Source organism: Aotus nancymaae, unplaced genomic scaffold, assembly GCF_030222135.1.
Source record: "Aotus nancymaae isolate 86718 unplaced genomic scaffold, 86718_ANA_hifiasm-v0.15.2.pri h1tg000067l, whole genome shotgun sequence".
NCBI lineage: Eukaryota > Metazoa > Chordata > Mammalia > Primates > Aotidae > Aotus > Aotus nancymaae.
In genome coordinates, this window is record NW_026988482.1 from 8,290,117 (window position 1) to 8,316,101 (window position 25,985).

Genomic DNA, 25,985 nt, shown 5'->3' on the forward strand with positions numbered 1-25,985 from the left:
CTGTCCTTACCACAGTGAGTTCTCATGAGATCTGGTTGTCTAAAAGTCTGTGGCACCTCCCCTGCCACTGCCTCTCGCCATGTGCCTGCTTCTGCTTCACCTTCTGCCATAAGTAAAAGCTCCCTGAGGTCTCCCCAGAAAGTGAGCAGATGCTGGCACCATGCTTGTATAGCCTGCACAACTGTGAGCAAATTACATCTCTTTTCTCTATGAATTACCCAGTCTCAGGTATTTATAGCAATGCAAGAACAGACTAACACAGGGAGACTATCTAAAAGTCCTATGACTAGCAAGTGGCAGAGCCAGCCCCAGAACCCAGGACTTTTCCCAAGACAGAGGTCCTGCTTCTGCTGCCAAAGTTATTTTGTGGAAAGATGGCTTTTTATAGCCAATACTGAGAACACACCTCCAGGGGCCCAGCTGTATGAAGAATCCCTGCCTGTAGCCTCCATAGGCACTATAGGAGGAAGGGAAGAAGACAGCAGAAGGAGCAGAGTGGACCCAGGTAACAATGTGTAATACACTAGAGTCAGGAGCGAGCACAGTGTCCTGTAAGCCCATATAGCACTTTTGTGCTATTGAGAAAGGGTGCCCTGGGCAGGCACGGTGGCTCACACCTGTAATCTCAGCACTTTGGGAGGCCAAGGTGGCTGGATCATGAGGTCAGGAGATCCAGACCATCCTGGCCAACATGGTAAAACCCCATCTCTACTAAAAATACAAAAATTAGCTGGATGTGGTGGCACATACCTGTAATTCCAGCTACTCAAGAGGCTGAGGCAAGAGAATCGCTTGAACTTAGGAGTCAGAGGTTGCAGTGAGCCGAGATTGCGACACTGCACTCTAGCCGGGTGACAGAGCGAGATTCCATCTCAAAAAAAAAAGGGTGTTTTCCCAGCCAGGGCCAGATGCCATCTATGTGACATCCCAGAGAGAAAACAACAATTACAGAGACCTTATTTATTCAGGAATTGATTATTGATGAGGAAGCTAAATTGGTATTTTGTTTCTTTTCTTTAGAGAAATTCAGCAAAAATACTTTCAAGACGATTCAAAGCTAAAAGAGAAAAAAAAGTCTTTCTTTCCTCTTCCTTTGACAACCTTTCTATCTTCTATCCTTTCCCTTTCTCCTCTTCTTCCTTTCGTTACTCAGCACTCATTGAGTGCCAGGTCATGAAAACGCAGAGATAAATGAGGTGGCGTCTCTCCCTAGGAGCTTCTAAGTCTTACAAACTTTTATGACTGCCACCATCAATAAGAAGTACATTTTATGGTATTGGAGTTATTATTTTAGGTGTTTTTTTAAGGGTTACATATTGAAATATTTATGAATGAAATGACGAGTTCAGGATTTGTTTCAAAACCTAGGGATATAGGTGTGAGTGGAGTATAAACAAAACAAGATTGACTGTGAGTTGATAATATGGAAACTGGGTCATGGGTCTTTGGGGGTTCATTATCTGTTATCCATCTTTTTTTTGAGATGGTGTCTCATTCTGTTGCCCAGGCTGGAGTGCAATGGCACTATGTCAGCAATCTCAGCTCACAGCAACCTCTATCTCCCAGGTTCGAGCGATTCTCCTGCCTCAACCTTCCAAGTAGCTGGGATTACAGGTGCGTGCCACCACACCCGGCTAATTTTTCTATTTTTAGTAGAGATGGGGTTTCACCAAGTTGGCCAGGCTGGTCTTGAACTCCTGACCTTATGATCCACCCACCTCAGCCTCCCAAAGTGATGGGATTACAGGCATGAGCCACTGCGCCCAGGCTGTTATCTATCTTTCTAATGATTTATTTGAGAGAAAAAGTTTCATGAAACTCTACTTTCTCTTATTACATGCAATGAATTTCGATATTTAAAAATCTAGTTTATTGTCTTTTTAAAAACCTGGTCCCTGTGCCCTAAATTGTTTTTGAGACTCACTAATGTAAAATAATACATGTTTTGAAAAACACTGGTGTATTGAGGGAGAGAGGGACCCATAACATAATTGATTACACCAGAAAGTGCTACTAGAAAGATGGTCAGAGGGCTGTGGGAGCACGCGGGAGGGAAAGACTGATCAACAGGGTCCTGGGGAGTCTGGAAAAGTCTACAGAAGCCCTTGAGTAATTTGCATGGAAGAGGAGACATACGCATCTTTGAAAGATGGTGGGGAGGGATATTAGACCTTGAGAATGGGGGAAGTGGTGCCCGTGGGAGGTGGAGAGATGGAATGGGCCAACCTGAATTCAGTATGACTCGAATGTGAAGGCTGTTAGGGAGTGGAAGGAAATGAGGTTACAGATAGCAGGAGCAGCAGCAAAATCTCAAGTCTTCTCAGACAGCCTAAGGAATTTAGATTTTCTTCTGTTTCACGGAACCATCGGAGGGTAAACTGAGAAATGACCCAGTTCCATTTGCCTCTTACAGAGATCATTCTGTCAGCTCTGTGTAGGCAGAGCAGTCTACCTATGGGGTCATGATTTAGAACATAAAACCTAGACCCAAAGGAGAGCCAGTGTGGAAGCAGCTCTAACCTACCCCGTATGATTATGCCTCCACTCTGCCACGTGACTTCTCAGATCCACACAGAGCACAAGTTGGGCCTTTTCAAGTATTTATCAAAACAAAAATTATGGTCACTTTCAGGATATAGGAAGAGGTGGAAATAGAGCCAATTCCCTGTCTGCTCCTTTCCCCTTTTTCCTGCTTAGAGTTCTCTCATCTGTTGGAATCGGGTTTATAACATCAGGAAGAATCCACACCGAGACAATGGATCACTCAGCAAGGCTAGTTTACTTCCTGCAGGAAGGGTGCAACTCGCCAGCAGTCTTGCCATGAAAGCACACTTGAACAAGGCAGACAGGGACATTTATAACTTGACGCAGTCGCCCTGCTGCTGTGTCCAGTTTCCATCGGCTGGAACAGGACCTCACGTTCTATGCTTGACCCAATTGGCTAAAAACTTGGAAATTTCCTGAAGAGATAACAGGAAAGAACAGGAGGAAGAAGACAAGGAAAAAGAGGAAGCTAGTCAGGAGAAGGTCAGGAGGGTTTCCAAATAAGGAATAGCATGCGCCAGGGTTTGGAGCTTGCCCAGTTCTGTTTAGACATGCCGGAGAGAGTCAAGATAGCTGATTTCAGACATAGCTGATTTAGAGACTACATAAACATGGGTATATGTTTATGCTAATAGTGGATAATGGCCATAGAGCAAGAGATTGTAACTTCTTTTAATGTAGTCTGTGATATAAACTTTGAAGAACTTTCCCATCTTTCACACATCTGTAGAGTAAAGTTGTGGCAACCTGTGAGAGATTCATAATAGTCACAATGCGGCATTAGAAAAGGTGCTTTACAACCATTAACTCACTTCATCTTCATAATAATTCCATGTGGCAAGTCTTATTATTAGTCCTATTTCATAGATGAGGAAACTGAGGTATAAAGAAGTAAGTGACTTGCTAAGGTCACACATCTAGCAATTAGCAGGGCTGGGATTTTGGCAGTCTGACTCCAAAGTCCACTCTCTTAACCACCGTTGTGCTTCTTGATTAAGCTTGATTTCGTTCCAGTCATCTCGTTACACTCAGATGTTTAAATAAAGAGTGGTCTACACCTGTAATCCCAGCGCTTTGGGAGGCCGAGGTGGGTGGATCACCTGAGGTCAGGAGTTTGAGACCAGCCTGGCCAATATGGCAAAACCCTGTCTCTTCTAAAAATACAAAAATTAGCCAGGCGTGGTGGTACACGCCTGTAATCCCAGCTACTCAGGAGGCTAAGGCGGGAGAATTGCTCGAACCCAGGAGGTGGAGGTTTCAGTGAGCTGAGATTGCACCACTGCACTCCAGCCAGCCTGGGCGACAGAGGGAGACTCCGTCTAAAAAACAAAAACAAAAACAAAAGACAGTCATGAAAAAATTTGGCTCTAAGTTTTATACTCAAGATTGCCAAATCCCTTTCTTTCCTAATGAGAAGAAGAGGAAAGTTTTCTAGCTGAGACAAAAAGGATGGCTTTTTAGAAAAAAGTAATATTTTAGTGGAGCTTTGAGACATGGGTGACATTTTGAGAAGTAAATTGCTGAAGAGGAAGAGTTGCTAGTACAGCCAAGGTGAAATAATCCAGCCACAATCTCTACCAATGTTTGCAACAAGAACTGGATAGAATGCAAAAACCGCATGAGAACTCTGAAAAGTCATAGCATGTAGACTGGGTAGTGCGTTCAAAACTTGAACAATGACTCACACCAAACATGGAATTGCAGAACAATGTGGAAAGCTAAGATTCCGAGATAACTCTGGCTCTCCAGCTGGGGGTAGCGGGTAGGGAGGGGAAGGGAGTGGGAAGGGGAAGGGGGCGGGGAAGGGGGAGGGGAGGGTGTGAATCACTGGTGGCTGGAGAGTGTGAGGAAATTCTTGAGAAGGGAGAGCTGGAAAAAAGGATCCACTAATTGGACTGACAAAAGTCTTGAGCACACTACAAGGTGTGCATGCATGGAACAGACCCAGGAAGCACAGAAGAGGTTTTGAGAATCTAACTATGATATTAACAACCACTGGCTGGGCGCAGTGGCTCACGCCTGTAATCCCAGCACTTTGGGAGGCCAAGGTGGGTGAATCATCTGAGGTCAGGAGTTCGAGACCAGCCTGGCCAACATGGTGAAACTCTATCTCTAAAAAACAAACAAACAAAAACAACCACCCAAGTCCCAGACAAACTCTTGAGTGGAACATGTGACAAATTGACTCAAATGGCATAGCAAAAGCTTTGAAAACTGATCTGATACTGGAGCTAACATTCATAAAAAGCGAGACAGTACTTTCAGTGGGAACCTAAGTGGGTTAATTTCCTGGTAAAACAAATAAAAAAAAAATCAACATTTTTCAGATGATTTTTAACAGGATCCAGAGTCTCACAACATAATATTAAAAAATCCAGGGTACAATTCAAATTTACTCAATATCAAAACAATCAGAAAAATCTAAACAGCACTCAAAGGAAAAGACAATCGATAGGCACTAACACTGAGATGACTTAGATAGTGAAATTATTAGACAATAACTTAAAGTAGGTATAACCGTTCTTCACTCTTGAAATTAATGGAAAGATAGAAGTTCTCAGCAAAGAAATAGAAACTGCAGAATAACCAGATAGAAATTTTAGAACTGAAAAGATGATATGGGCTCAGTGGCAGAATAAAGATAACAGAGAAAAGAGTCAGTAAACTTGAAGGTAGATCAATAGAAATTATATGCTATGAAATATACATTATGAAACAAAAAAATTGGAAAAAATAAAAAGCATCTCATGGTACTGTGGGATAATATCAATAGGCTGAAAATTCACATTATCGGAGTTCCATCTCAGAAGGTATAAAGAAAAATATTGGTGCAGTAAAACAATTTGAAGAAAGAATGGCTCAAATAGCTTCAAATTTAGAGAAAGACATATCTTTACAAATTGAAGAAGCTAAGTAATTTCAAACAGGATACATTTAATCACAACTCCTCAGCCACCTCATAAGAAAACTTCTGGGAATCAGGATTAAAAAAATATTAAGAATATGAAAGACACGTTATACATAAGGAAGGAATCAAGAAAGAGAGAGAGAAGAAAAGGAAAGAAGGAAAGAAAAGAAAAAGTAAGAAGGAAAAGAAAGAAAGAGAAAGAAAGAAAGAAACCTACTCAAATGATTGTCGATTTCTCATTCAAAACCATGGTGGCCAAGGACAAAGACAGTGAAACTACATCTTTAGAATACTGGAAGGGGAAAAAAAACCTGTCAAACCAGAATTTTATATCCAGAAAGAATATTCTTTGGGAATGAAAACAAAATAAACATATTTTCAGGTAATGGAATACCAAGAGACTTCATTTCCAGGAGACCTGCTCTTAAAGAAATATTAATGGAAGTTTTTCAGCCAGAAGGGAAGCTGTACTAGAGGAAAAGTGAAATCTTGAGGATCAAAAGAGCAGGAGAAATAATAAATATCTAATATATTCCCCTTGATAAAAATGCACACACACATACACACACACACACTGGGTATGGTGGCTCACACTGTATTCCCAGCACTTTGGGAGGCTGAGACAGGTGGATCATGATGTCAGGAGATCGAGACCATCCTGGCCAACATGGTGAAACCCTGTCTCTACTAATACAAAAAAATTAACTGGGCGTGGTGATGTGCACTTGTAATCTCAGTTACTCAGGAGGCTGACACAGGACAGTAGCTTGAACCAGGGAGTGGGAGGTTGCAGTGAGCTCAGATTGTGCCACTACATTCCAGCCTGGTGAGAGAGTGAGACTCCATCTCAAAAAAAAAAAAAAAAATACACACACACAAACATAAATCTCATGACACTGGGAACTACAAACTACTGGCAGTATTTAGGTTGATGTCCTTCAAGTCATTTTTTGTTCTGTGAATAAGCATTTCTCTCTCTCTCTCTTTTGGTTTTTCTCTCTCTGAAACAGTGGGAGAAAAAACATTTTCTTCCTTTCATGTGGACATTTCATAACATATTTAAATACTCCTTTTTGTTGGGATTTGAGGTTGTTTCAGGTTATGCATGGACGGAAGTGAAACTATAGTCTTTGGCAGCTCCTCCGACTGTTTCTTTTTTGGATATAGAATTACTGAGTTAAAAGAGGATGGACGTTTTTAATGCTTTGATACCATTTGTCAGATTGCCCACCCTCCCTCCCTTTTCTTCTTTCCTTCCTTACCTCCCCCTTTCTTCCTCCCTTTTTTCTTTCAACTAAGATTATACAGTATATAGTTTTATAATATTCTTTATTTATTCACATTACATTGTGAGCATTTTCCTGTTTTGTTAAAAAGTCAATTGAACTGTGAAGTAATAGACATTTATAGAGAAAATGCCTGCAGCACAATGGTCAATCTGAAAATGATAGCTTTTGTTGTTCTTGGGAAGCTGAGGCTCAGGATGTGAAACAGCCTCCTGCTGTTTTTTGCAGAGGTGACAAGGAGCTCAGAGCTGGTTCCTTCATACACGGAAGGCCCCTTGCAGGAATTGCTGCTGGTACCCTAGGCATTGCTTCTTTACCTTTGATTCTTCCAGCCTCCCGGCTCTGCAGTCTTTCATTCCCTACTGGGCATCAAGGCAGCCATCACAGGCCAGGAAATTCATCTGAGGCGATTGGGTGATCTTAGGGAACTAATTCAAATTGCTAATGGTGTTTATTTGATTCAGTGAAATGCACCTTGCAGTACTTGATTCAGAGGACTGGGTTGAATTTCAGGAGGGTTTGTTCGACACTGTCTCATCTTACTCTCCGGAGCAGGATTCAGACCTGGAACGCTCTCTTTCCAGGGCAGCCTAGCCAAGCTATGGTCTCTGCCTCAATTGATTGCCCTTTCCCCAGGCCTCTCATCTTCCTCCCCACTCACTCTTTGCCCAGGGTCAGGTCCTCTATGTTAGACATGCTCTTGCTACTCACATGCCACCTCTTTCAGAAGGTTGAGAGCAGCCAAAACAGAAAAGGGAACTGTGGCTCTCAATAACCTGTCTGCTCACAGGCCATGAGAGAAGCAATAGTGTTTTGTCTGTATTTACTGCATTCTTTTTTGTTTTTTTTTTTGAGACAGGGTCTCACTCTGTTGCCCAGGCTGGAGTGAAGTGGTGCGATCTTGGCTCACTGCAACCTCCGCCTCCTGGGTTCAAGTGATTCTCATACCTCAGCCTCCCAAACAGCTGGGATTACAGGTGCCCACCATGACAGCCAGCTAATTTTTGTATTTTTAGTAGAGATGGGGTTTCACCATGTTGGTCAGGCTGGTCTCGAACTCCTGACCTCAAGTGATCCGCCGACCTTGGCATCCCAAAGTGCTGAAATTACAGGCTTGAGCCACTGCGCCTGGCCTGTATTTACTGCATTTTGATTGGTGGGAGAAAAGTGTGCACTTTTTAGGTTATTTGAACCCCAAGCAAGTAGTCCTCCTGGTCCCAGGCTCACAGATGAGGCCAGAAAACCCTACCACACACTCTCAGCCATGAGCAAGGGTGCTGCTGATTGGGCACAGAGGCACTTCTCCTGAAATCAAGACTGGGTGCCAGGCTGTAGGGGTGCCAGGCTGTAGGGCTGCCAGCCTGCCCATGGTTTCTCTCTGAGACCATCTCACTGATCTCGCATTTTCTTCCCTGAGCACATTTCAGTGCAAGAGGTCTAAGCATGAGAGTGGGAGGTGCAGTGAATTTGACCTATTTTCCAAATGGAGGGAAAATCCAGAGAAGTCAGCAGGCTTCATTGTGAGGAGTCATGTTGACCAGCGTTTCCTGTTTCGGGCAGTGAGCGCCTGCTCTGTGGAAATGAAAGCAAATCTTCTCCACCAGGTGGGGGTTGCAGAGGGCTGGCAGGGGTAAGGTGGAAGGGCTTGGGGAGAATTTAACAATGTTGGGTTTTCATCTTGATGATCACACAGAAATGATTCTGTACCAGTTACAATGACTTCAGTTCATAATTGGAGGAGATCTTTTGTGTCTTAAGTGTTTCTCGAACACTGTTCCTTTTTCTTCTTTAAAATGGCAGCGTACTTAATATATAAGCCTATTTCTGATGGCTCTATAGAAGTGACGAAGTAACTGCACTGTCTAAGGAGACTTCAAATAACAGACATTTCCTCTGCAGTTGAAAGGCTCCTCCCATCTTACTTCCTTGCGCTTTGCCACAACTCTGTGAAATATGGACTATTAAGCCCTTTTTTTTTCACGTGAGGAAACAGAGACTCAGAGAGGATAAGTGACTTTTCTGAGGACACACAGTGATTTGGTTGGAGAGTCAGAGGACCTCACATCTGTGCCCCAGTTTCAGGCTTTTTCTATTAGTTCAGTCTTCACAGTGAGAACTCCTTGACCCTACCTCCCATGAAGGTCCCACATTCCTATTCTCTTTGCTGTGGAGCAGTGTTTGAAATAGTTAATACTAAAAGGGGTAAATATTGTTTTGTTTTGTGTTTGTTTTTGTTTTTGAGACAGAGTCTCTCAGCCTGGAGTGCAGTGGTGCAATCTCAGCTCACTGTAACCTCCACCTCCCGGGTTCAAGTGATTCTCGTGCCTCAGCCTCCTGAGTAGCTAGGACAACAGGCATGCGCCACCACACCTGGCTAATTTTTGTATTTTTAGTAGAGACGGGTTTCACCATGTTGGCCAGGCTGGTCTCTAACTCCCGACCTCAGGTGATCCACCCTCCTTGGCCTCCCAAAGTGCTGGGATTATAGGCATGAGCCACCGCACCCAGCTGCAAATATTGGTTTTGTTGAGATGAACATCAAGGTCACGTGTCTAGCCAAAGGTAAATACCGATTCATGACACTCCCAGAAATTTCATCTCATCCTTGAAAATGAAGACCTTCTATAGCCAACAGCAGTCAAGCCGGGCCCCAGCCTTCTGTCCTTCCTCCCCTGCTTCCTGCCAGGCCTAGGTTTACCAGCTCCCATTTATTAAGCACCTGGCATGTGCCAGGCACTGCACAGTCCTTACTTCTAACCCTCACTGCAGTCCTGTGAAGCAGGTGGTTGTATACACATTTTACAGATGAGGAAACTGAGACCCCAACTGTTTTGTAATTTGCCCAAAATTGCAGGCTGATTAATAATAAAGCTGGGGTCCACATCTAGATTTGTCTGACTCCAAGGCTTGGTTCAAATGAAATTTAGCACCATTTTTCCAAACTGAGCCTTGTCTGAGGGTCTTTCCCCTTCTCGGTCTTGGTCCTTGGTCCCCTTTAGTTTTTTCTGAGCCCACTGTTCTGAGCTCCCAGTTACCAGCCTCTTGATTGAATTGATTGACCTGGACAATGTGGTCAAAACAGGCAAGTTCACGGCTCTGCCTTTCCCAGGCCAGCACTGGGGTGGGGTGTGGGGAGTGGGGACAGCCCAGAGGCAGCCCTCTTCCTTCTTTGGGTCTCCCTCTTCCGTCTCCATCTTCCTAAGTCACATTCTGTGCTTGGTCAGCATGCAGGAGTTGGAGCTGTTTGGAGGACTTGCTTTCGGGTTGTGGGGCAGGAAGTGCACTGGCATGATAGCCATACATTCCTGGGCAGTTCATCCGGCCTCTCCCAGCTGCGGTTCCTTCATCTATAAAATGTTGACACAGTGTGTCAGAATGTTGATATTCACGAGTGATTTTTCCTGAGATCTTTGCCAATTCTCAGACCAACATCCTTATGGTCATTGTGGCCAGGATCTCATTTATTGTGTACAGTAGCCTAAGAGGAAGCATTTTGTTCTTGCTCGACAGATGACAAAATCATGCACACACCACCGGGCACATAATTCCCCCTTATACCATAAGTGCAATCAAGCCAAGTTGAAAATCCAAGTGATTTCTGTTCCTTATTGTTTCCATAAATAAAAGGCAGTAGGAATTTCCAAATCTGTTAAGAGAAATTCGTCACTGAGTGTAAACTCTCCTTAACATGGACTAGCACTTTTGTTTCCCTGGGAGCCATAATTCACAAGCCAACAGTTATTTCTGTCACTTCCTAACACATGGAGGGTATAGTGTCCCCTGCATGGTGGGTTCCAGCCTGAGTGTGAGCTCTCTTACATGAGAAGGGACTGGCCCTTGTCAGCTTCTTACTGTACACACTTCATAAATACTCCTCAGCAGACTCAGGCTGTTTTGTGTCTAGGATCTTTAGAGTTGCTCTAAAAAGTAAAAATCCCAAATGTTGATTCTATAAATGCCAAGGGTCAACTGTAATATTAGCAATGATCCAGGGCTGCCGGAGGATTCAATGAGATAAAATGCAAAGTGTCCAGCATCCCAAGTGTGCTCTGGGCTTGGGACCTTCCTTGTTCACTGAAATCCTTTGCTTCCAGGGTTAGGTGGGCATGGCTGTGGCTGAAAGAGTCACAGGTCAAACAAGATGATTGTCTTAGTACTGGCATTGAGAGTGCAGTTTTTCCTGGGTGCAGTGACTCATGCCTGTAATCCCAGCACTTTGGGAGGCTGAGGTGGGCAGACTGCTTAAGCCCAGGAGTTCAAGACCAGCCTGGGCAATGTGGCGAAACCATGTTTCTACAGAAAATACAAAAATTATGTGGGTGTGATGGTGTGTGCCTGGAGTTCCCAGCTACTTGGGAGGCTGAAGTTGGAGGATTGATTGAGCCTGGGAGGTCGAGGCGGCAATGAGCTATGATTGAGCCACTGCACTCCAGTCTGAGTGACAGAGTGACAACTTGTCTCAGGAAAAAAACAAAAAAGTCTTGGATTCAGACAGTTCTGGGTTCAAACATTGGCCCTGCCATTTACTAGCAAAAGTCCTTTCACTTCTTTGAGATTTGGCTTTCTTATCTGTGAGATGGAAAGGATAACATGGTGCTGGCCTTGGAGGACTGTGGTGGGATTGAATGAGCTGTCGGATGTCCAGGGCTGGCACAGTGCCTGGCACATGTGAAGCCCCCAAGAGGCAGTTACAATCACTTTCCTCCCTTCCTTTCTTTCTGCATGGAGTCATAGACCCAGTGGGTGATTCATGTTTGTCGATGATTTCATTTCCTCTCTAAAACCATTTTCTTGTTTACAAACTAACCATCTTCCACACACACCACAGTCCCTGCAGTGGATGCCAGCCAGACATTCTGTTCATCAAGCGCCACTTGCATCTCCTGTGCTTGGCAGTGCTAAAAAGGAGACAGAAAAGGGATATAATCTTACTTTTCTGATTGGGAAAACAAGATTTCCACACGCAGGACCTGCAGAAGCATGCAGGAGTGCAGGAGAGTGTGTGAGCATGTCAAGGGTGTAAGTAGAAGTCTACACTGGTAGAGGACTCCTCACTGGAGAGTCTGAGAAGCTTCCTCCAGGGACATGGGCTGGAGCTGGGGCTGCCTTTGGGGCCCTACAGTGAAGGGAAAGAGTAATGTGGGGAGGCAGTTTGGGTTTGAGATGAACCATTGAGTGATGACTTTTGTGGATCTGCCCCCCAGAGAAAAATGCCCAAACATTGGTCAATATGCTCCATTAAGCACCCAGATATAAAATGTTCTTCATGTGTGGTGAGGAGGGAAGCAAATGTGAAAACCTCCAGAAAACTAGCCCCTGCCTCCCAGGAGGGAAAGACATGGGCCAAAGTCAGAAGCTGAGTTCTGGCCTTTGCCTGGGATTGCTCGGAGTGTAGCCGTCCCTTTGCCCAAGAGCTTGATCTGCAGCCATGTTGCTGCCTCTTCATTTGGTGACCAAAGACAGGACCAGGTCACCATGTGGGGAGGAGGGAGAAGTGAAAGGCCCACCTCGATGCGAGGGCTATGAGCTCTTTTCCAGCAGTGCTGACTCACCTTGGCCTACTAATCAATGTGAATTCTGCAGAGGAGGTGATCCCCTTTGAGTCCAGCAGGACAGAGTTGATGACAACAGTGTAGCCTGAAATTCCTGGGGGCCTGGATTGCAGGAGTGGCCCTGCCATTTCCTCAGTAACTGTGGGCTGTTATTGGGCAGCAGACTTCCTAGGTGTGGAGGAGTCTGGGTTAACTGGAGACTTTAAATGCTTGAGCCATGTGTTGGCTCACTAACTGTGTCTACTCTAGCCTGAACTGGTGTTGCCCCTCCCTTCCCGGGAAAGGCCTGGTCTCGCTCTCATTCTGCCCAAGACCACCCTCTTGTGAACTTTCACATTCTTCGAAACTCTTTTGTTGTTTATTGGTCCAGATCAATTAACTCAGAAGCTACTGAGGATAATATCAGGCATCTGTATTTTGAAAATGCTTCCCAGGTGATATTAATGCTCAGGCAAGGTAGAGCAATGATGTTCTAAGTGGTTTCCTTCGCCTATACCACTCAATCTTTATGGCTATGAGATTAGGGGTGAGAGGGCAGGGGAGGGTTTCACCGAGGGCCTTGAAGCTCTCAGGATAGACTGGAACAACTTTTTCTGCTCCACGTTCCCTTCCCCTTTGTCTTTGCAGGGGGCCCATTTGGCCTTGGACTGGTTCTAGCAAAGATATCAGTTTGTTATGATGAGAGAGTTAAACAGTTGTTGCCTTGGTGACTTTAAGGAGTGGTAGTTGCACTTCAGTGATTCTGGCAATTAGAAAATGTCAAGGAACACTGGCCCAGACTTCCTCCTGCTGAGATTGGTAAAACTAAAACTACGATGGCCATGGATGGGAAGAGCGGCTGCCTGGCACCATCCCCAGCCCTGGAATTCCTTGAGGAAATGAGGTTTAAGAAGACATGAGTAGACATCGTTCTCACTGAAGACACAGTTAAAGTGGAGTCTGAAAAGGTTGTCAGACCCACGTTAGTAGGATTTCAGAGAAAATCCTTCATCTGTGGTATTTCAGTAGAAATCTTTGCCTCCTGTTTTTATTGCCATTTGGTTCTCCTTTGCAATTTAGCATGTGAGAATTCTGGGCAGCCTGATTCCCTGCCCATCTTTGACAGCTCTGCTGCTGTGTCTCGGGGGAGGCAGGTTTCCGAAGTAACTGCTGCCCTGCCTTTGCCTGGTGAGTGCTGAGATGGAGAGGCAGGCTGGTATCTGTTTGATCCAGCAGTCCAAGAAAATTGTGGTTTTACATTGCTTTTCTCCTGATTTCTAAACACTTGCAACCGGATTCTTCTGGAGAAACAGAATGCCTTAATTTTGCCTAGTTGGGGGCTGTTGGGGGTAGTTTTCCTCAGCGCCCTTCTGTGTCTAGCCAACCTGTAGAACCTGTTTTTTTGGGAGGTGAATTAGTCGGAGTCCTTTAGAGGGACAGAATTAACATGATAGATGTATATATAAGGGGGAGCTTATTAAGGAGTATTGACTCATGCGATCACTAGGTGAGGTCCCACAATAGTCCATCTACAGGCTAAGAAGCAGGGAAGCCAGTCCAAGTCCCAAAGCTGAAGAACTTGGAGTCCGACGTTGAGGGCAGGAAGCATCCAGCATGGGAGAAAGATGTAGGCTGGGAGGCTAAGCCAGTCTAGTTTTTTTTACATTCTTCTGCCTGCTTTTTATTCTGGCTGCACTAGCAGTTGATTAGATGGCACCCACCCGTCTACCTTTCCCAGCTCACTGACTCAAATGTTAATCTCCTTTGGCAACACCCTCACAGACATACCCAGGATCAATACTTTGCATCCTTCGATCCAATCAAGTTGACACTCAGTATTAGCCATCACAGGGGGTATGCTAGGCAAGAATTGTGTCTATGGCTGTAATAAAAAAATTATGATTGTATTGGAGTAGGCTACACAAACCAGAGTCCCTTGTTCAGGGTCTCCAGGGTCCCACGAGACACTTGAGTATCTCAAAAAGCCCGATGGGAGAAGCATGTTCACCACAGCAAACCTGCGTAGCCAGGAAAGTCAAGTTTCTTTGTTTTCTGCTAAACTTTTATCAACTGACCGTGGTAGTCATGGCATGACAATCTCATGCCCTTCAGAACCTCTGATTGGCAAGAGTGTCTTTGTTCATTTGATAACAAACAAGAACTCAAATTTTAAATTAAAGTTAGTTGACAACATCTTTCAAAATCTTGGAATCATGTCGGGGGAAAAATACAAGAGGTATTATTTGATGTGGAAGAATTTAGGAGCTCTTGGCCTTGATTAAATCAGGGTGTGCATCTGTTATTTCATGGGGCTTGTGAAATATTGGGATGAGGAGATACAAAGAATCTATAGCTGAACATTCTAATGATGTTTTTAGACCGTAGAAATAAATATTCAGAAAGTGTCTAGTGAGTAGCTCTATAGGGTAATGCTAGCTGCTAGAGCAAATAAACTCTCAACTCTCTTGGCCCAGAGGTGATAGATGTTATTTTTGCTCACATTTCTTTGCCAGTAACTAGTAAAATGATCCGTCTACATGCTGTGTGTGTTTGTGTGTGTGTAAAATGCAGTCCCTCTCTGGGCAGTAATTTACACCAATGACTCCATATGGCAGAAGGAGCAAACTTTTGATGGGGCAGCCAGCTATCCCTGATAGGAGGAAAGAGAAAGCAGTCAGAGCATTAAGTGGCAGATCAGGTGACACCCATTAAGAATCCAAGCTCTTAGAGAAATGACGGAGGGTTTCTGGTGGCCAGGACCCATGGAGCCCCTCTCAGAGGCACTATGGCTAGTGGAGTTGCCCTCTGGAGGCAACAGGATGTCAAACACTCTTAAGTCTAAGAGCAGAAAGTTTGGGTTCTAAGGTCCCGATGAGGGTGAGGTTTGTGCATTGAAGGTTAAGGAGATGAAGATCAGGGCAGAGTAAATAGGTGTCCCAGAGGGTCAATATAATGATTAGCAACTGTAGTTGATGTGGTAAAGCAGAGAGGTTTGCAGTAGCCCTTGGAAAGGCCTGAGCAGAGGGACATAGGATAAAAGGCACGACCAGTTTGTCGGTTAAAATAATCTAGTCACACCTTGGTTTGACCATTTACAGTGACATCTTGAGCAAATGACTTAAACTCCCTGGGTTTCAATTTCTTTGTTTAAAAAAGGGGATTGTTAATACCCTACCACACAGGGTGGTGGTAAGGATTAAGTTTGGTAACAGCTATAAGATGTTAGCACCCAGTGAGAGCTCAGGACTGGGACCCTGCGCCATTCTCACCTGGATTATTGCAAAGGTCTTCTTTTCACCTTTCAGGACCTGCTGCTTATCACAGTTGATTCTCAGGGCAGCATTCACGATGCTTTTCAAACACATATCAGCCAAGTCTTACTCAGATGAAAGTTAAAATTCCTACACCTGTGTAAGGCCCCACATGATCTGGCTGCCCCTGTGTAGGTATCTTGCTGTTTCCTCTGCCTGCAACCCTCTTTTCTCAGAAATCTGCATAGTTGTCTCCCTCATCTCTGTTAACAGAAAAGCCAAAAATCTGTAAAATATTTTAGAGAAGTTTATCCTGAGACCATAATGAGTTACTGTAGCCTACAGAAAGCACAAACCCAAGAAGCCTTGAGTAAGTGGTGCTGAGGTGGTCAGGTCCCCGTGTGGTTTTACAGATTTTAGGGAGACAGGCATTACAGGCAAAGATGGAAATTAATACATGGAAGGTAATTGTTAGTTCTGCTAAAAACATATGAGACCTCTGAAAGTGGGGGAGGGGGTGTGGTATTGTGATATATGAATTGGTTTTCATACATGGTTCCTGGATCATAACCCCGTTCCCCGTGCTATAGTCTTGCTATAATGTTGGGGGTTTTAGGCTTCAGGGGCAGGCCTCAAGAAACAGTCTCTCTCCTGCCTTCCTTTCACTTGCCCCAAGGCACGATTCTAATGTTTCCTGGCCTGACTGTGGGCCTTAAGAACTTCCCATGAGGCTGGGCGCAGTAGCTCATGCTTGTAATCCCAGCAGTTTGGGAAGCCGAGGTGGGTGGATTACCTGAAGTCAGGAGTTTGAGACCAGCCTGACTGACATGGTGAAATCCCGTCTCTACTAAAAATAGAAAAATTATCCGGGTTTGATGGTGGGCACTTGTAATCCCAGCTACTCGGAGGCTGAGGCAGGAAGAATTGGTTGAACCCGGGAGGCGGAGATTGCAGTGAACCGAGATTGTGCCAATGCATTCCAACCTGGGCAACAGAGCGAGACTCTGTTAAAAAAAACAAACAAAAAAAAAAACAAAAAAAAACCTTCCAATGCGAGGCTCCCACCCTATACCCTGGGGGAAGGAGTGCTGACGTCAAGAAGCTTCTATAAAAACCCAAGAGGACAGGGTTCGGTGAGCTTTCCGATAGCTGAACCAGAGGAGGTTCCTGGAGGGTTGCGCAACCGGGAGGGCATGGAAGCTCTGCCCCGCTTCCCCCGTGCCTTGCTCTACGCATCTCTTCATCTGTATCCTCTGCAGCATCCTTTATCATAAACCAGTAAATGTAAGTAGGTATTTCTCTGAGTTCTATGAGCCGCTCCAGCAAATTAATTGAACCCACAGAAAGGGGGACCCCCAATTGAAGCTGGTTGGTCAAAAGTTCTGGAGGCCTGGACTTGTGACTGGTGGAGCAGGGGATGACTTGGACCCTAAGCCCTCAATCTGTGGGATCTGACACTATTTCCAGGTAGATAGTATCAGCACTGAATTGGAGGACACTAAGCTGGTGTTGCTGCTTGGTGTGGGGGGGAAGAGTCCCATACATATGGTCACATACGTTATCTTCTGTGTTGATTTTGTGCTGCGAGAACAGAGGAAAGATGGTTAGAGACAGTTTTTCCCTACACAGGAGTTTGGGGGTTGAGGGTTTGGGGAGGGCTGAGGGTACCTTACAAGTCATAGTTGCATTTTAGGGACTTTTTATCTGACAGTAGCTGAGAGAGTTAAGCTATTGTCTACTGACTTGAAGTCTGTAGGAAGAAATATCTGAGTTAAGATAAGGAGGCTGTGGGGGCCAAGGCCCTTGGTTGGGTGGTTGAAGCCTCATAGATAGCAGCCCTCAGGGTGCATAGACAGTGATTGTCTCTTCTCAGAGACAATCTGTTGTCTGACGCTCAGTTAATTTCTCCTAGATCTGGGAAAGGCCTAGCAAGGGAAGGCATTAATATAGATTCTCTAGAGATGCAGGCTTCCCTCGCCAAAGATGGCTTTGCAGTCTGAAGGTTCTGTGGCAGCCATTTCCAAGTATGTCAACAAAATGTATTTTGGGGTAAAATGTTTTAATTTCCTTCAGAGTCAGCCATCTGTCATGTGATACTATACCAGAGTCAGGTTGGAAATTAAGCTGCAGTATACTGGGTTAATTAAAAATCCCCACTTAACGAGACTTTATTGTTTATAGGGTGTGACTTAATCGTGGGCTTCCATGGCCTCAGGTGTTGTGTATAGTTTGGTATCTTCTTGCCACAAAGGGTCTGTTTTGTCAGCCTTATGATCTCTATTTTAACTTTAATACTGGTCAGTGATGCCTAACCCCAAAAGGAATGGGTATGATGAGGGTGTAACTCGCTTCCGATCGTGGCTGGGAATTCCATTTTTCAGGTTTCTTGGGGGTGCCTGTGGCCAAATAGGAGTCCATTCACTTGGTTGGTGGGGGGCTTAGGATTTTATTTTATTTTATTTTATTGAGATGGAGCTTTGCTGTTGTTACCCGGGCTGGAGTGCAATGGTGCAATCTCGGCTCACTGCAACCTCTGCCTCCCAGGTTCAAGAGATTCTCCTGCCTCAGCCTCCCAAGTAGCTGGGATTATAGGTGCCCGCCACCACACCTGGCTAATTTTGTATTTTTAGTAGAGATGGGTTTTCTCCACATTGGTCAGGCTGGTCTCGAACTCCCGACCTCAGATGATCCATCTGCCTCTGCCTCCCAAACTGCTGGGATTACAGACGTGAGTCACCGCCCTCGGCCCAGGATTTTGTTTTTGGTTTACATCTCCTTCCAACTCTTGCTCAAATGTCTTCTCAGTGGGGCTTTCTCTGACCATCTGATTTAAATCTCCACCTCACCCACCCCAAGCTGTCCCTATCCCTCTTCCCTACTTTGTGTACGTATCAGTTATCTTCTTGCAAAGCACCACGTAATTTTTGTTTGCCTCCTTTATTTATCCTCACTAGAGGGTGAGTGCTGGAGGGGTTAGGGATTTCTAGCTAGTTTCTCTACTGCTGTATCTACAGTCTGGTTCACAGTAGGCAATCAGCATTTGCTGAATGAATGAACCTATCATATGAGTATTGGTGTATGTTTTCTCACAGGCCCTAGGGCCACCACAAAATAGAACTCAGCCTTCCCTGTTCATTTCCTCACCTCCAACTCCCTTAGACTACCAAGACTTAGATCCTTTTGGGTATATGTATATGTTTTGTGTATATACCTATATATATGTTTTCTATATAAACATGTTTTCTACATAAACATATGTTTTTATATATACATATATATACGTTTACTATGTAAACATGTTTTCTATATATACATGTTTTATACATACATGTTATATATACATAATATGTTTTATATATACACATATATATTGCATATATGTATATATTAAAAAAAAACGTGGGAGAAACATTGAATTTGAAACCACCAAATCTCAACAAGCCTTGAAATCTAACACTCAGTTTAAGGAAACACAGAGCAAAGAGGAGAACATTGAACACCACCATGAAGAAGTCATGAGCCAGGCTCAGAACAGGAGCCATTCCACAGGAGAAATGACAGTTTTCTCAACAAATATATGCCATGGAAAAGAAAACGTAAGGGAGTGAGGAGCTATGACAGATAAGAAAGAATTGAAAATGGCATGTCATCCAAACAAACTGTGCCGTCCTTGATTGGATCCTCTTTCGAGCAGGTTAGCGTAAAAGACATTGTTGAGAGAATTGGTAAAAATTTCAAAGTGGATTGGAGATTAGGTGATAATGGCATTGTGGTCATATTTAATTATTATATATATTCATATATTCTCTGGCAGAACCTGGTGTGTGTGTATATGTGTGTGTCTGTGTCTGTGTGCGTGTGTCTCATAGTATAGAGAATTTGTGGGTCTACATTCTCAGTTCTCCCAGGGGTGGTACAAAGCTAATTCTAGATGCCAGGGGAGTAAGTTATTTCTTTGCATGCAATGGAGGTCTTAGAACATTTAGACTTAATTTTTTGTTGGATCCCCAGTTGTAAAGAGCTGGTAGCAGGAAACTGGTATGAAGTCTGGCATTTGCTTTAAATTACTCCAGGCAAAAAAGGAAGCCGTGTAGTAAAGATTAGGAGGAGGTGAGACGGTTCTTCTTTCTGAGGGGTGACAGGCCCATTTGCTGTTTTCTCTGCCTCTCTGTAGCACAGGGGTGGGGTGTAGTGTAGGGGTGTGGAGGAAAGAGTGGGTGGCTATGTAGCTGGGGAGGGGTGCAGTGTGTTTACAATTCTCTTTATAGGCCCTTTCTGCGCTTTCCTCTGCTCAACACTCATTTACCAAGTGGAGTGCAGACTGTGTGGTAAGCATATGAGAGATGCCGGCTGGGGCTGGGCTCATAGTGGGGAGTGGGCATTATATAGAAGGGGAACTCATGGGACACGAAAGACCTACTTTTTGCCAGGTACTTGTCAAATAGGAAGGCAAATATTTGTTTTTTTTTTTTTTTTTTTTTGAGCCGGAGTCTTGCTCTGTCGCCAGGTTGGAGTGCAGTGGCGCAATCTTAGCCCACATTAACCTCCAGGAAGGCAAATTTTTCTACAAATATATGTCTGTCTGTCTGTGTTTGGGGTGCAGTGTTGAAGACAGTAGCAAATGGCTCATGATTTCCCTTTGCCATGGCTGTGTCAGTCTGGAGTTCAGAGCTCTCCTAATCAGTTCCGAGTGGTTGGCTCTGGTCAGGGACCGCTGCCTGACCTCATGGTGCGGACAACACCCCCCACAGAGTTCTGTTCTCCAGGCTCTTAGAAAACCTCTGGGGAAATTTACTCAGGGAAATGTTCTGAGGACCTCATTATCTTCTCCATCAGTGCTGCCTGGCTGGAAAAAGACGTAATCTCCGGTAAGAGACCCTTGGCAGGAGCGAAAGCCCCTTTATCTTCAGGGCTGTGCTCTGGGCGGGGTCTCCCCTCCCCACCATGAGCCCTGCAGGTGGGCCTGTCCATAAGTAAACATTTGCAAGCAGTCACAGCCTCTCAGACACTGCACGCCTCTCATGGCTTCCTTCCTTTCACTCTCTTCTCAGACTGACGAGCTACAAGTCGGTTTCTTGTTGCATATCAAGCTTCCAACCTTTGCTGTGCTTTTGAGCAAAATAGTGACTTGTCAGAAATGTTTTGACTAAACGATTAATGCTTTGACCCATGTTGGCTCTCACTTGATAGAGCTCAGTGGGTAGGAGCTGGGGTGTTGGAGCCAGACAGCCTGAGCAAGCTCTTCTGGGGACTCTGTGAAGCATATGGTGATAACAGTCCTGGCCTTGGGCACTATTGTTGCTGCAGGAATTAAATGAGCTTCACCAAATTACAGGACCTTTACTGCCTATAAATTACTTAGCACATAGTAAAAGCTCAATAATTACTAAACTAAAGTGATAAAATTTATCTATCATTAAATTGTCAGCACAGCCCTCCAGAGGTAACCTTTTAAGTATTGTTATCCTTCACAGATGAAGACACAAGGTTGACTAACTGGCCTAACATAACTTACAGTATAAAAGCCAGGGTTTCCATCTAGGTTTTTGAGAATAGAGCCTGAGCGAGCTGTTTCTCCAAAGCCAACGCTTCTCAAATTATTGGTGGTGAAGAACCAATTTTTTTCCCAGTTTCTATCACACCAATAGTTTTGTAAAATACAATAAAAATGCATTCTGGAAGAATGAAATGAGGAAAAAGGACATTGGAAATAAAAGCCTCATTTTAAAAAGTATCGATTTAACAGGCATACTATTACTCTTTAAAATTATTGTAAAAGTTGCTCACACTCCATTTCTGTACTTTTCTCGTCTTGTATCTTGAAAAGCTTTCTCAGCCTAGCACTTCTCCGCAGATCTCACTTTGAGTAGCACTGTCCTCAGCTACCTGTTTCTCATCACTTGCCCGAGAATCAGCTACCTGGGATGCTTATTAAATGCAGATTTCTGACCTCCCCTCAATGTTCCCTCAACCCACCTCCATTCTGAATCGGAAGGATTGAGACAGAATTCAGGAACCCACATTTTGGCACATGATTTTAATACTTTGGATGTGCTCTACGTCTGAGAATCACTGTGTTCCACACCGTTGCCTCCCCTCTACAGATAATAGATAAGAGGGTAAATAGTGAAGTGAGTGCCATGTTTTATTCCAGCCCCCCTTCTTGCCCCCTCTTCTTTTCTCAAAAAAATTTTTTCAAAGGCTTCCTTTCTGTAGAAGCTCACTGACAGAACCTACTTTCTACATGCAGTGCACTTCAACAAACAGGTATTGAGTGCAAACTGCAGGCTGCGTAGGTGGAGAGCAGACCACAAGATGCTCGCAAGCAGTTGAGAGTGTGTGTAGGTAGAAAAAGGGCAGGCCTAGGGCATTTCTGTGCATAAAGGTGGGGCAGAAGACGAGGAGCCAGCAATGAGACCAGTAAGGCATTACCGGTAAGGTGGGGAAAAACCAGGAGAAGTGTAGGTTTTGGAAGCTAGGTGAAGAGTATGCATCAAGGAGGAGGAAGTGACGGACTGCTAATGGGTTGAGTAAGATGAAGACTGAGCACTGACCATTTGGTTAGCAACGTGGAGGTCATAGAGATCCTTGTGACTCTGACAAGATCAGGTTCGTGAAGATAGGGGAGGCCTGGTTGGAGTGGGTTCAAGTGAGAGTGGGAAGATAGCCATCGCAAACAAGACTATGGACAGTCTTTCAAGGAGTTTTACTGTAAAGGAAACAGAAACAAGGCATTTTAAGGAAGATAAATGAGGTCAAGAGGTTTAGGGTCAGGGCAGTGAAACGGAGTTTATTTAGAACTCATGCAATGAATGGCTCAATATGTGACTTTTCTAAAGTCATCTATCTTTTAGTTAATTTCTTGAGTAAAACAGAAACAATTATCAGTCGTAACTTTTTTCTTCAAGCTCTTTAAAACTCTCCCCACTCCCAAACTATATCATTGTCTAAGAAGAAAGGAGTTTGAAAATCAGTCTTTTTACATAGCTTAATTTGAATACCTATAAAAAATGACATTGCGTTTTTTCATATTTGCTGAATCTATATTTTGGCTGGAGGATTTTAAAGTAGATTTTTAAAGTATATTTCATCTCTCACTACTTCACATGGACTTTAAAAAAATATAACCACAATACTTTTATATATCTAACAAAATTAACAATAATTTCTTAATATCATATAATAATCTATGTTCAAATATCCCTATTGGTCCCCAAGGTTTTTTTCAAACCGAGATTCAGGCAAGATCTATGTATTACATATTATTATATCTGTGAAGCCACTTTTTTTTTATTCCCATTTACTTGTTGATGAAACCAGTTCAGTTGTCCCATAGGAAGTCCTGCCTTCTGGATTTGTCTGATAATTTTCCTATGGTGTTATTTAACTTGTACTTCTTTCTTCTGTGTTTCCTACGAGCTGAAATTGTGTGTGAAGGCTTGATAATATACAGATTAAACGTTTTGGACAAGAAGTTTTCATAGGTGGTTAGCCAGGGGTGGTGGTGCGTGCCTGTGATCCCAGCTACTCAGGAGGCTGAGCGGGAGAATCGCTTAAACCTGGGAGGTGGAGGTTGCAGAGAGAGGAGACTGCACCATTGCACTCCAACCTGGGTGACAAAGCGAGACCTCGTCTCTTAAAAAAAAAAAGAATTAGGTGGTGCCATGCACCTCACATCACATCACATCAGAAGGCACATACTGTGTAGGTGTCTCACTATTAATGATGCTAAGACTGGTCAGGGTCAGGTGGTGGCTGCTTGACTCATAAGAGGTGTTTTGTTTTTGCTTTTTAAGATAGGAGAACACTAGCATGTCTATATGCTGATGGGAGTAATCTTTTAGAGAGGGATAGTTAATGATAAAAACAAAAAAAAGGAGAGGTTTTCTAGAACAACTTTCTTAAGTAAGCAGTAATGTGTAGGATCTAGTGGACAAGTGTTGGTTATTGCAAGTGTTGGACATAGCCAGTTCATCTACAGTAACGAGGCATATGGGCATAAATGCAGATAAAGTGGGCTGTGTTAGGGGCTGTGAGGAAGTTCTAATCTGGCAGCTTTGTTTTCTCCAGGAACAAGTAGCAAATTCATCACAGGAGAGTGAGATTGAAAGGAGGAAGTCAAATAGTGGGTATGCGCCAGATGAATAGACTGGAAAAGTAGCCTGCGATTTCTGAGAAGCATTAAGGTCCTCCTGGCAGTTAGAGATCATGCACTTGAAGTGAAATCAGTAAGCATTGTTGTGCAATTTTTTCTCTAGCCATGCTCAGTTAGTTGCATGTTTGCCGGCTGGATTTAACCAGGATTGGGTTTTAGCCAATCACGTGTTGATAAGAGAGGGCAGGGGACTCATTTTAATGATTTTGACCATGGAATTTAAGCTGTGTAAGAAGGGAAGTAAGAATATGAGGAAAGCGAGGAACAGTGACAGGTGGTGGAATTAACCACAGAAGCTTGTTGGAGTTGGGGTACTAGTTGGAATAAGCTGCATAGGCAGGAGTGGTAATTGGAGATGGGATGCCTGAACTCAAGATTATGGAAGGTATTTTTGGGAAATAACAAGGTCACAGATATGACTCTGGGAGTGAGTGGCCATGGTCACAATCACTGGGGTAGAGGAGGTCAAAGAACTGTGAGGCCAGAGAACTAGAATGTCCTATAGGTGGATGTTAATATCACTAGGAGTTATGACAGCAACAGTGTTGGAGCGAAAATATTTAGGCAATGAAGCACAGTATTTTGGGTGGGGGAGAAGATGACTGCAACCAGGTAAGTGGGGTCATAGGTAATGTCCTGTGAGGATGAAATGCGTTGATGGTGCACATGAGGCTCTTCACTTTGAGCCTGACAAATAGCATGTGCTCAAGTGTTGGAGGTTCTCCATCTGAGTGTATGTGACTCCAGTGCGTACAGCTCAAAACACTGGGTTTGTTATTTATTTTTTATTTTTGAGATGGAGTCTTGCTCTGTTGCTCAGGCTGGAGTGCAGTAATGCAATCTCGGCTCACTGCAACCTCTGCCTCCTGGGTTCAGCACCTCAGCCTCCCCAGTAGCTGGGATTACAAGTGTGTGCCATCACACCCAGCTAATTTTTGTATTTTTAGGAGAGATGGGGTTTCACCATGTTGGCCAGGCTGGTCTTGAACTGACCTCAAGTGATCTGCCCACCTTGGCCTCCCAAAGTACTGGGATTACAGGTGTGAGCCACCATGCCCAGCTGCAACACTGGATTTATTTTTACAGGGAAGTTGATTTTTCCTTAATTTTAAGATATTTCTAAGAGGCAAGCTGCTCGCACAGTTGTGTGTAGTCTGGGATGGTAGTAAATTCTCTGTCATTTAGTGGATCCAACAGACAAAATGAACATTTGCAATGATGGTGCTGTAAAGGAGATTCTGGCAACTGCAGGTGATAGGTGGGTAAGTGGGAGGGGTGATCCTAACAATTGAAGGCAGTGGGCAGTGAGGAGGGATGGTGTCAGGACCTAGCTTCATTCTTGCATTCAAACATGACTGAGCATTTCCTAGTTGTGGTCCAAGAGCTCTCAATCTGGTTGGGACAGATTTGCAAACAGATAAATGTCACAAAGTTTGATGAGGGGAAGAATGGGCACCATGGAGTCATGCTGATCTCTGTGGGGCCAAGGAAGGCTTGAGAGTCAAGGAGCACTTGAGCTGGTGCTGGAAGCTGAGTGGGCATGGCCCCATGGGAACAGGATAGGAAAGGACACTATGCTGAAGAACGTCTTGTGCAGAGCTGCAAAGGCATGAAAGAGTCTCTGACATTTAAAGTGCCATTCCACTTAGTCTGGGTAAATTACTTATCTTCCCTGTCTCCGTCTCCCTGTTTGTAAAAATGGGGGTAGTGATGGTATCCACAGAGGAAGAGATGGTGACTATTGTAATCCCTTTGAGTGGATTATCTTTTTCTTTGAGATGGAGTCTCGCTCTGTTGCCCAGGCTGGAGTGCAGTGGCGTAATCTCAGCTCACTGCAACCTCCACCTCCTGGGTTCAAATGATTCTCCTACATCAGTCTCTTGAGTAGCTGGGATTACAGGCACATGCCACCATGCCCGGGTAATTTTGTATTTTTAGTAGAGACGGGGTTTCACCATGTTGGCCAGGCTGGTCGAAAATGCCTGACCTCAAGTGATCTATCTGCCTCGGCCTCCCAAAGTGCTGGGATTACAGGTATGTGCTACCTCACCTGGCCGAGTGGATTATCTTACCTGATTCTGTAAGTCACACTATGAGGTAGGATTTATTATTATTATTATTTCCATTTTACAGATAAAGATGCCTTAACTCTTGAATCTTAAGGGGTTGAGTAACTTGCTCCAGGTCATGTACCTGGTGAAAGGCAGTTTGGGGTCTTGTCTTGATCAGTCTGATTCCAAAGCTTGTATTATTCATTCCTAAGCTATAGTCAGTGCTTGGCACATAGCTAGTGCTAAGTAAATGATAGCT

General features: G+C 44.2%; 1 protein-coding gene across 7 annotated transcripts in view; it reads left to right on the plus strand.

Moving 5' to 3' along the window:
* The window catches only part of ST6GAL1 (ST6 beta-galactoside alpha-2,6-sialyltransferase 1), a 188,928-nt gene that overhangs the window by 114,195 nt on the left and 48,748 nt on the right, over positions 1 to 25,985 (plus strand). The window contains exon 1 of one of the 7 annotated variants that reach the window (XM_012470854.3): positions 19,766 to 19,848. The exons of 5 other annotated variants lie outside the window; for them this stretch is intronic. The gene's annotated coding sequence lies outside the window, so the exon portion shown is untranslated. Of the gene's footprint in view, positions 1 to 19,765; positions 19,849 to 21,802; positions 21,955 to 25,985 lie in introns of those variants that run through there. One more of the 7 variants, XM_012470852.3, reaches the window with a different exon arrangement.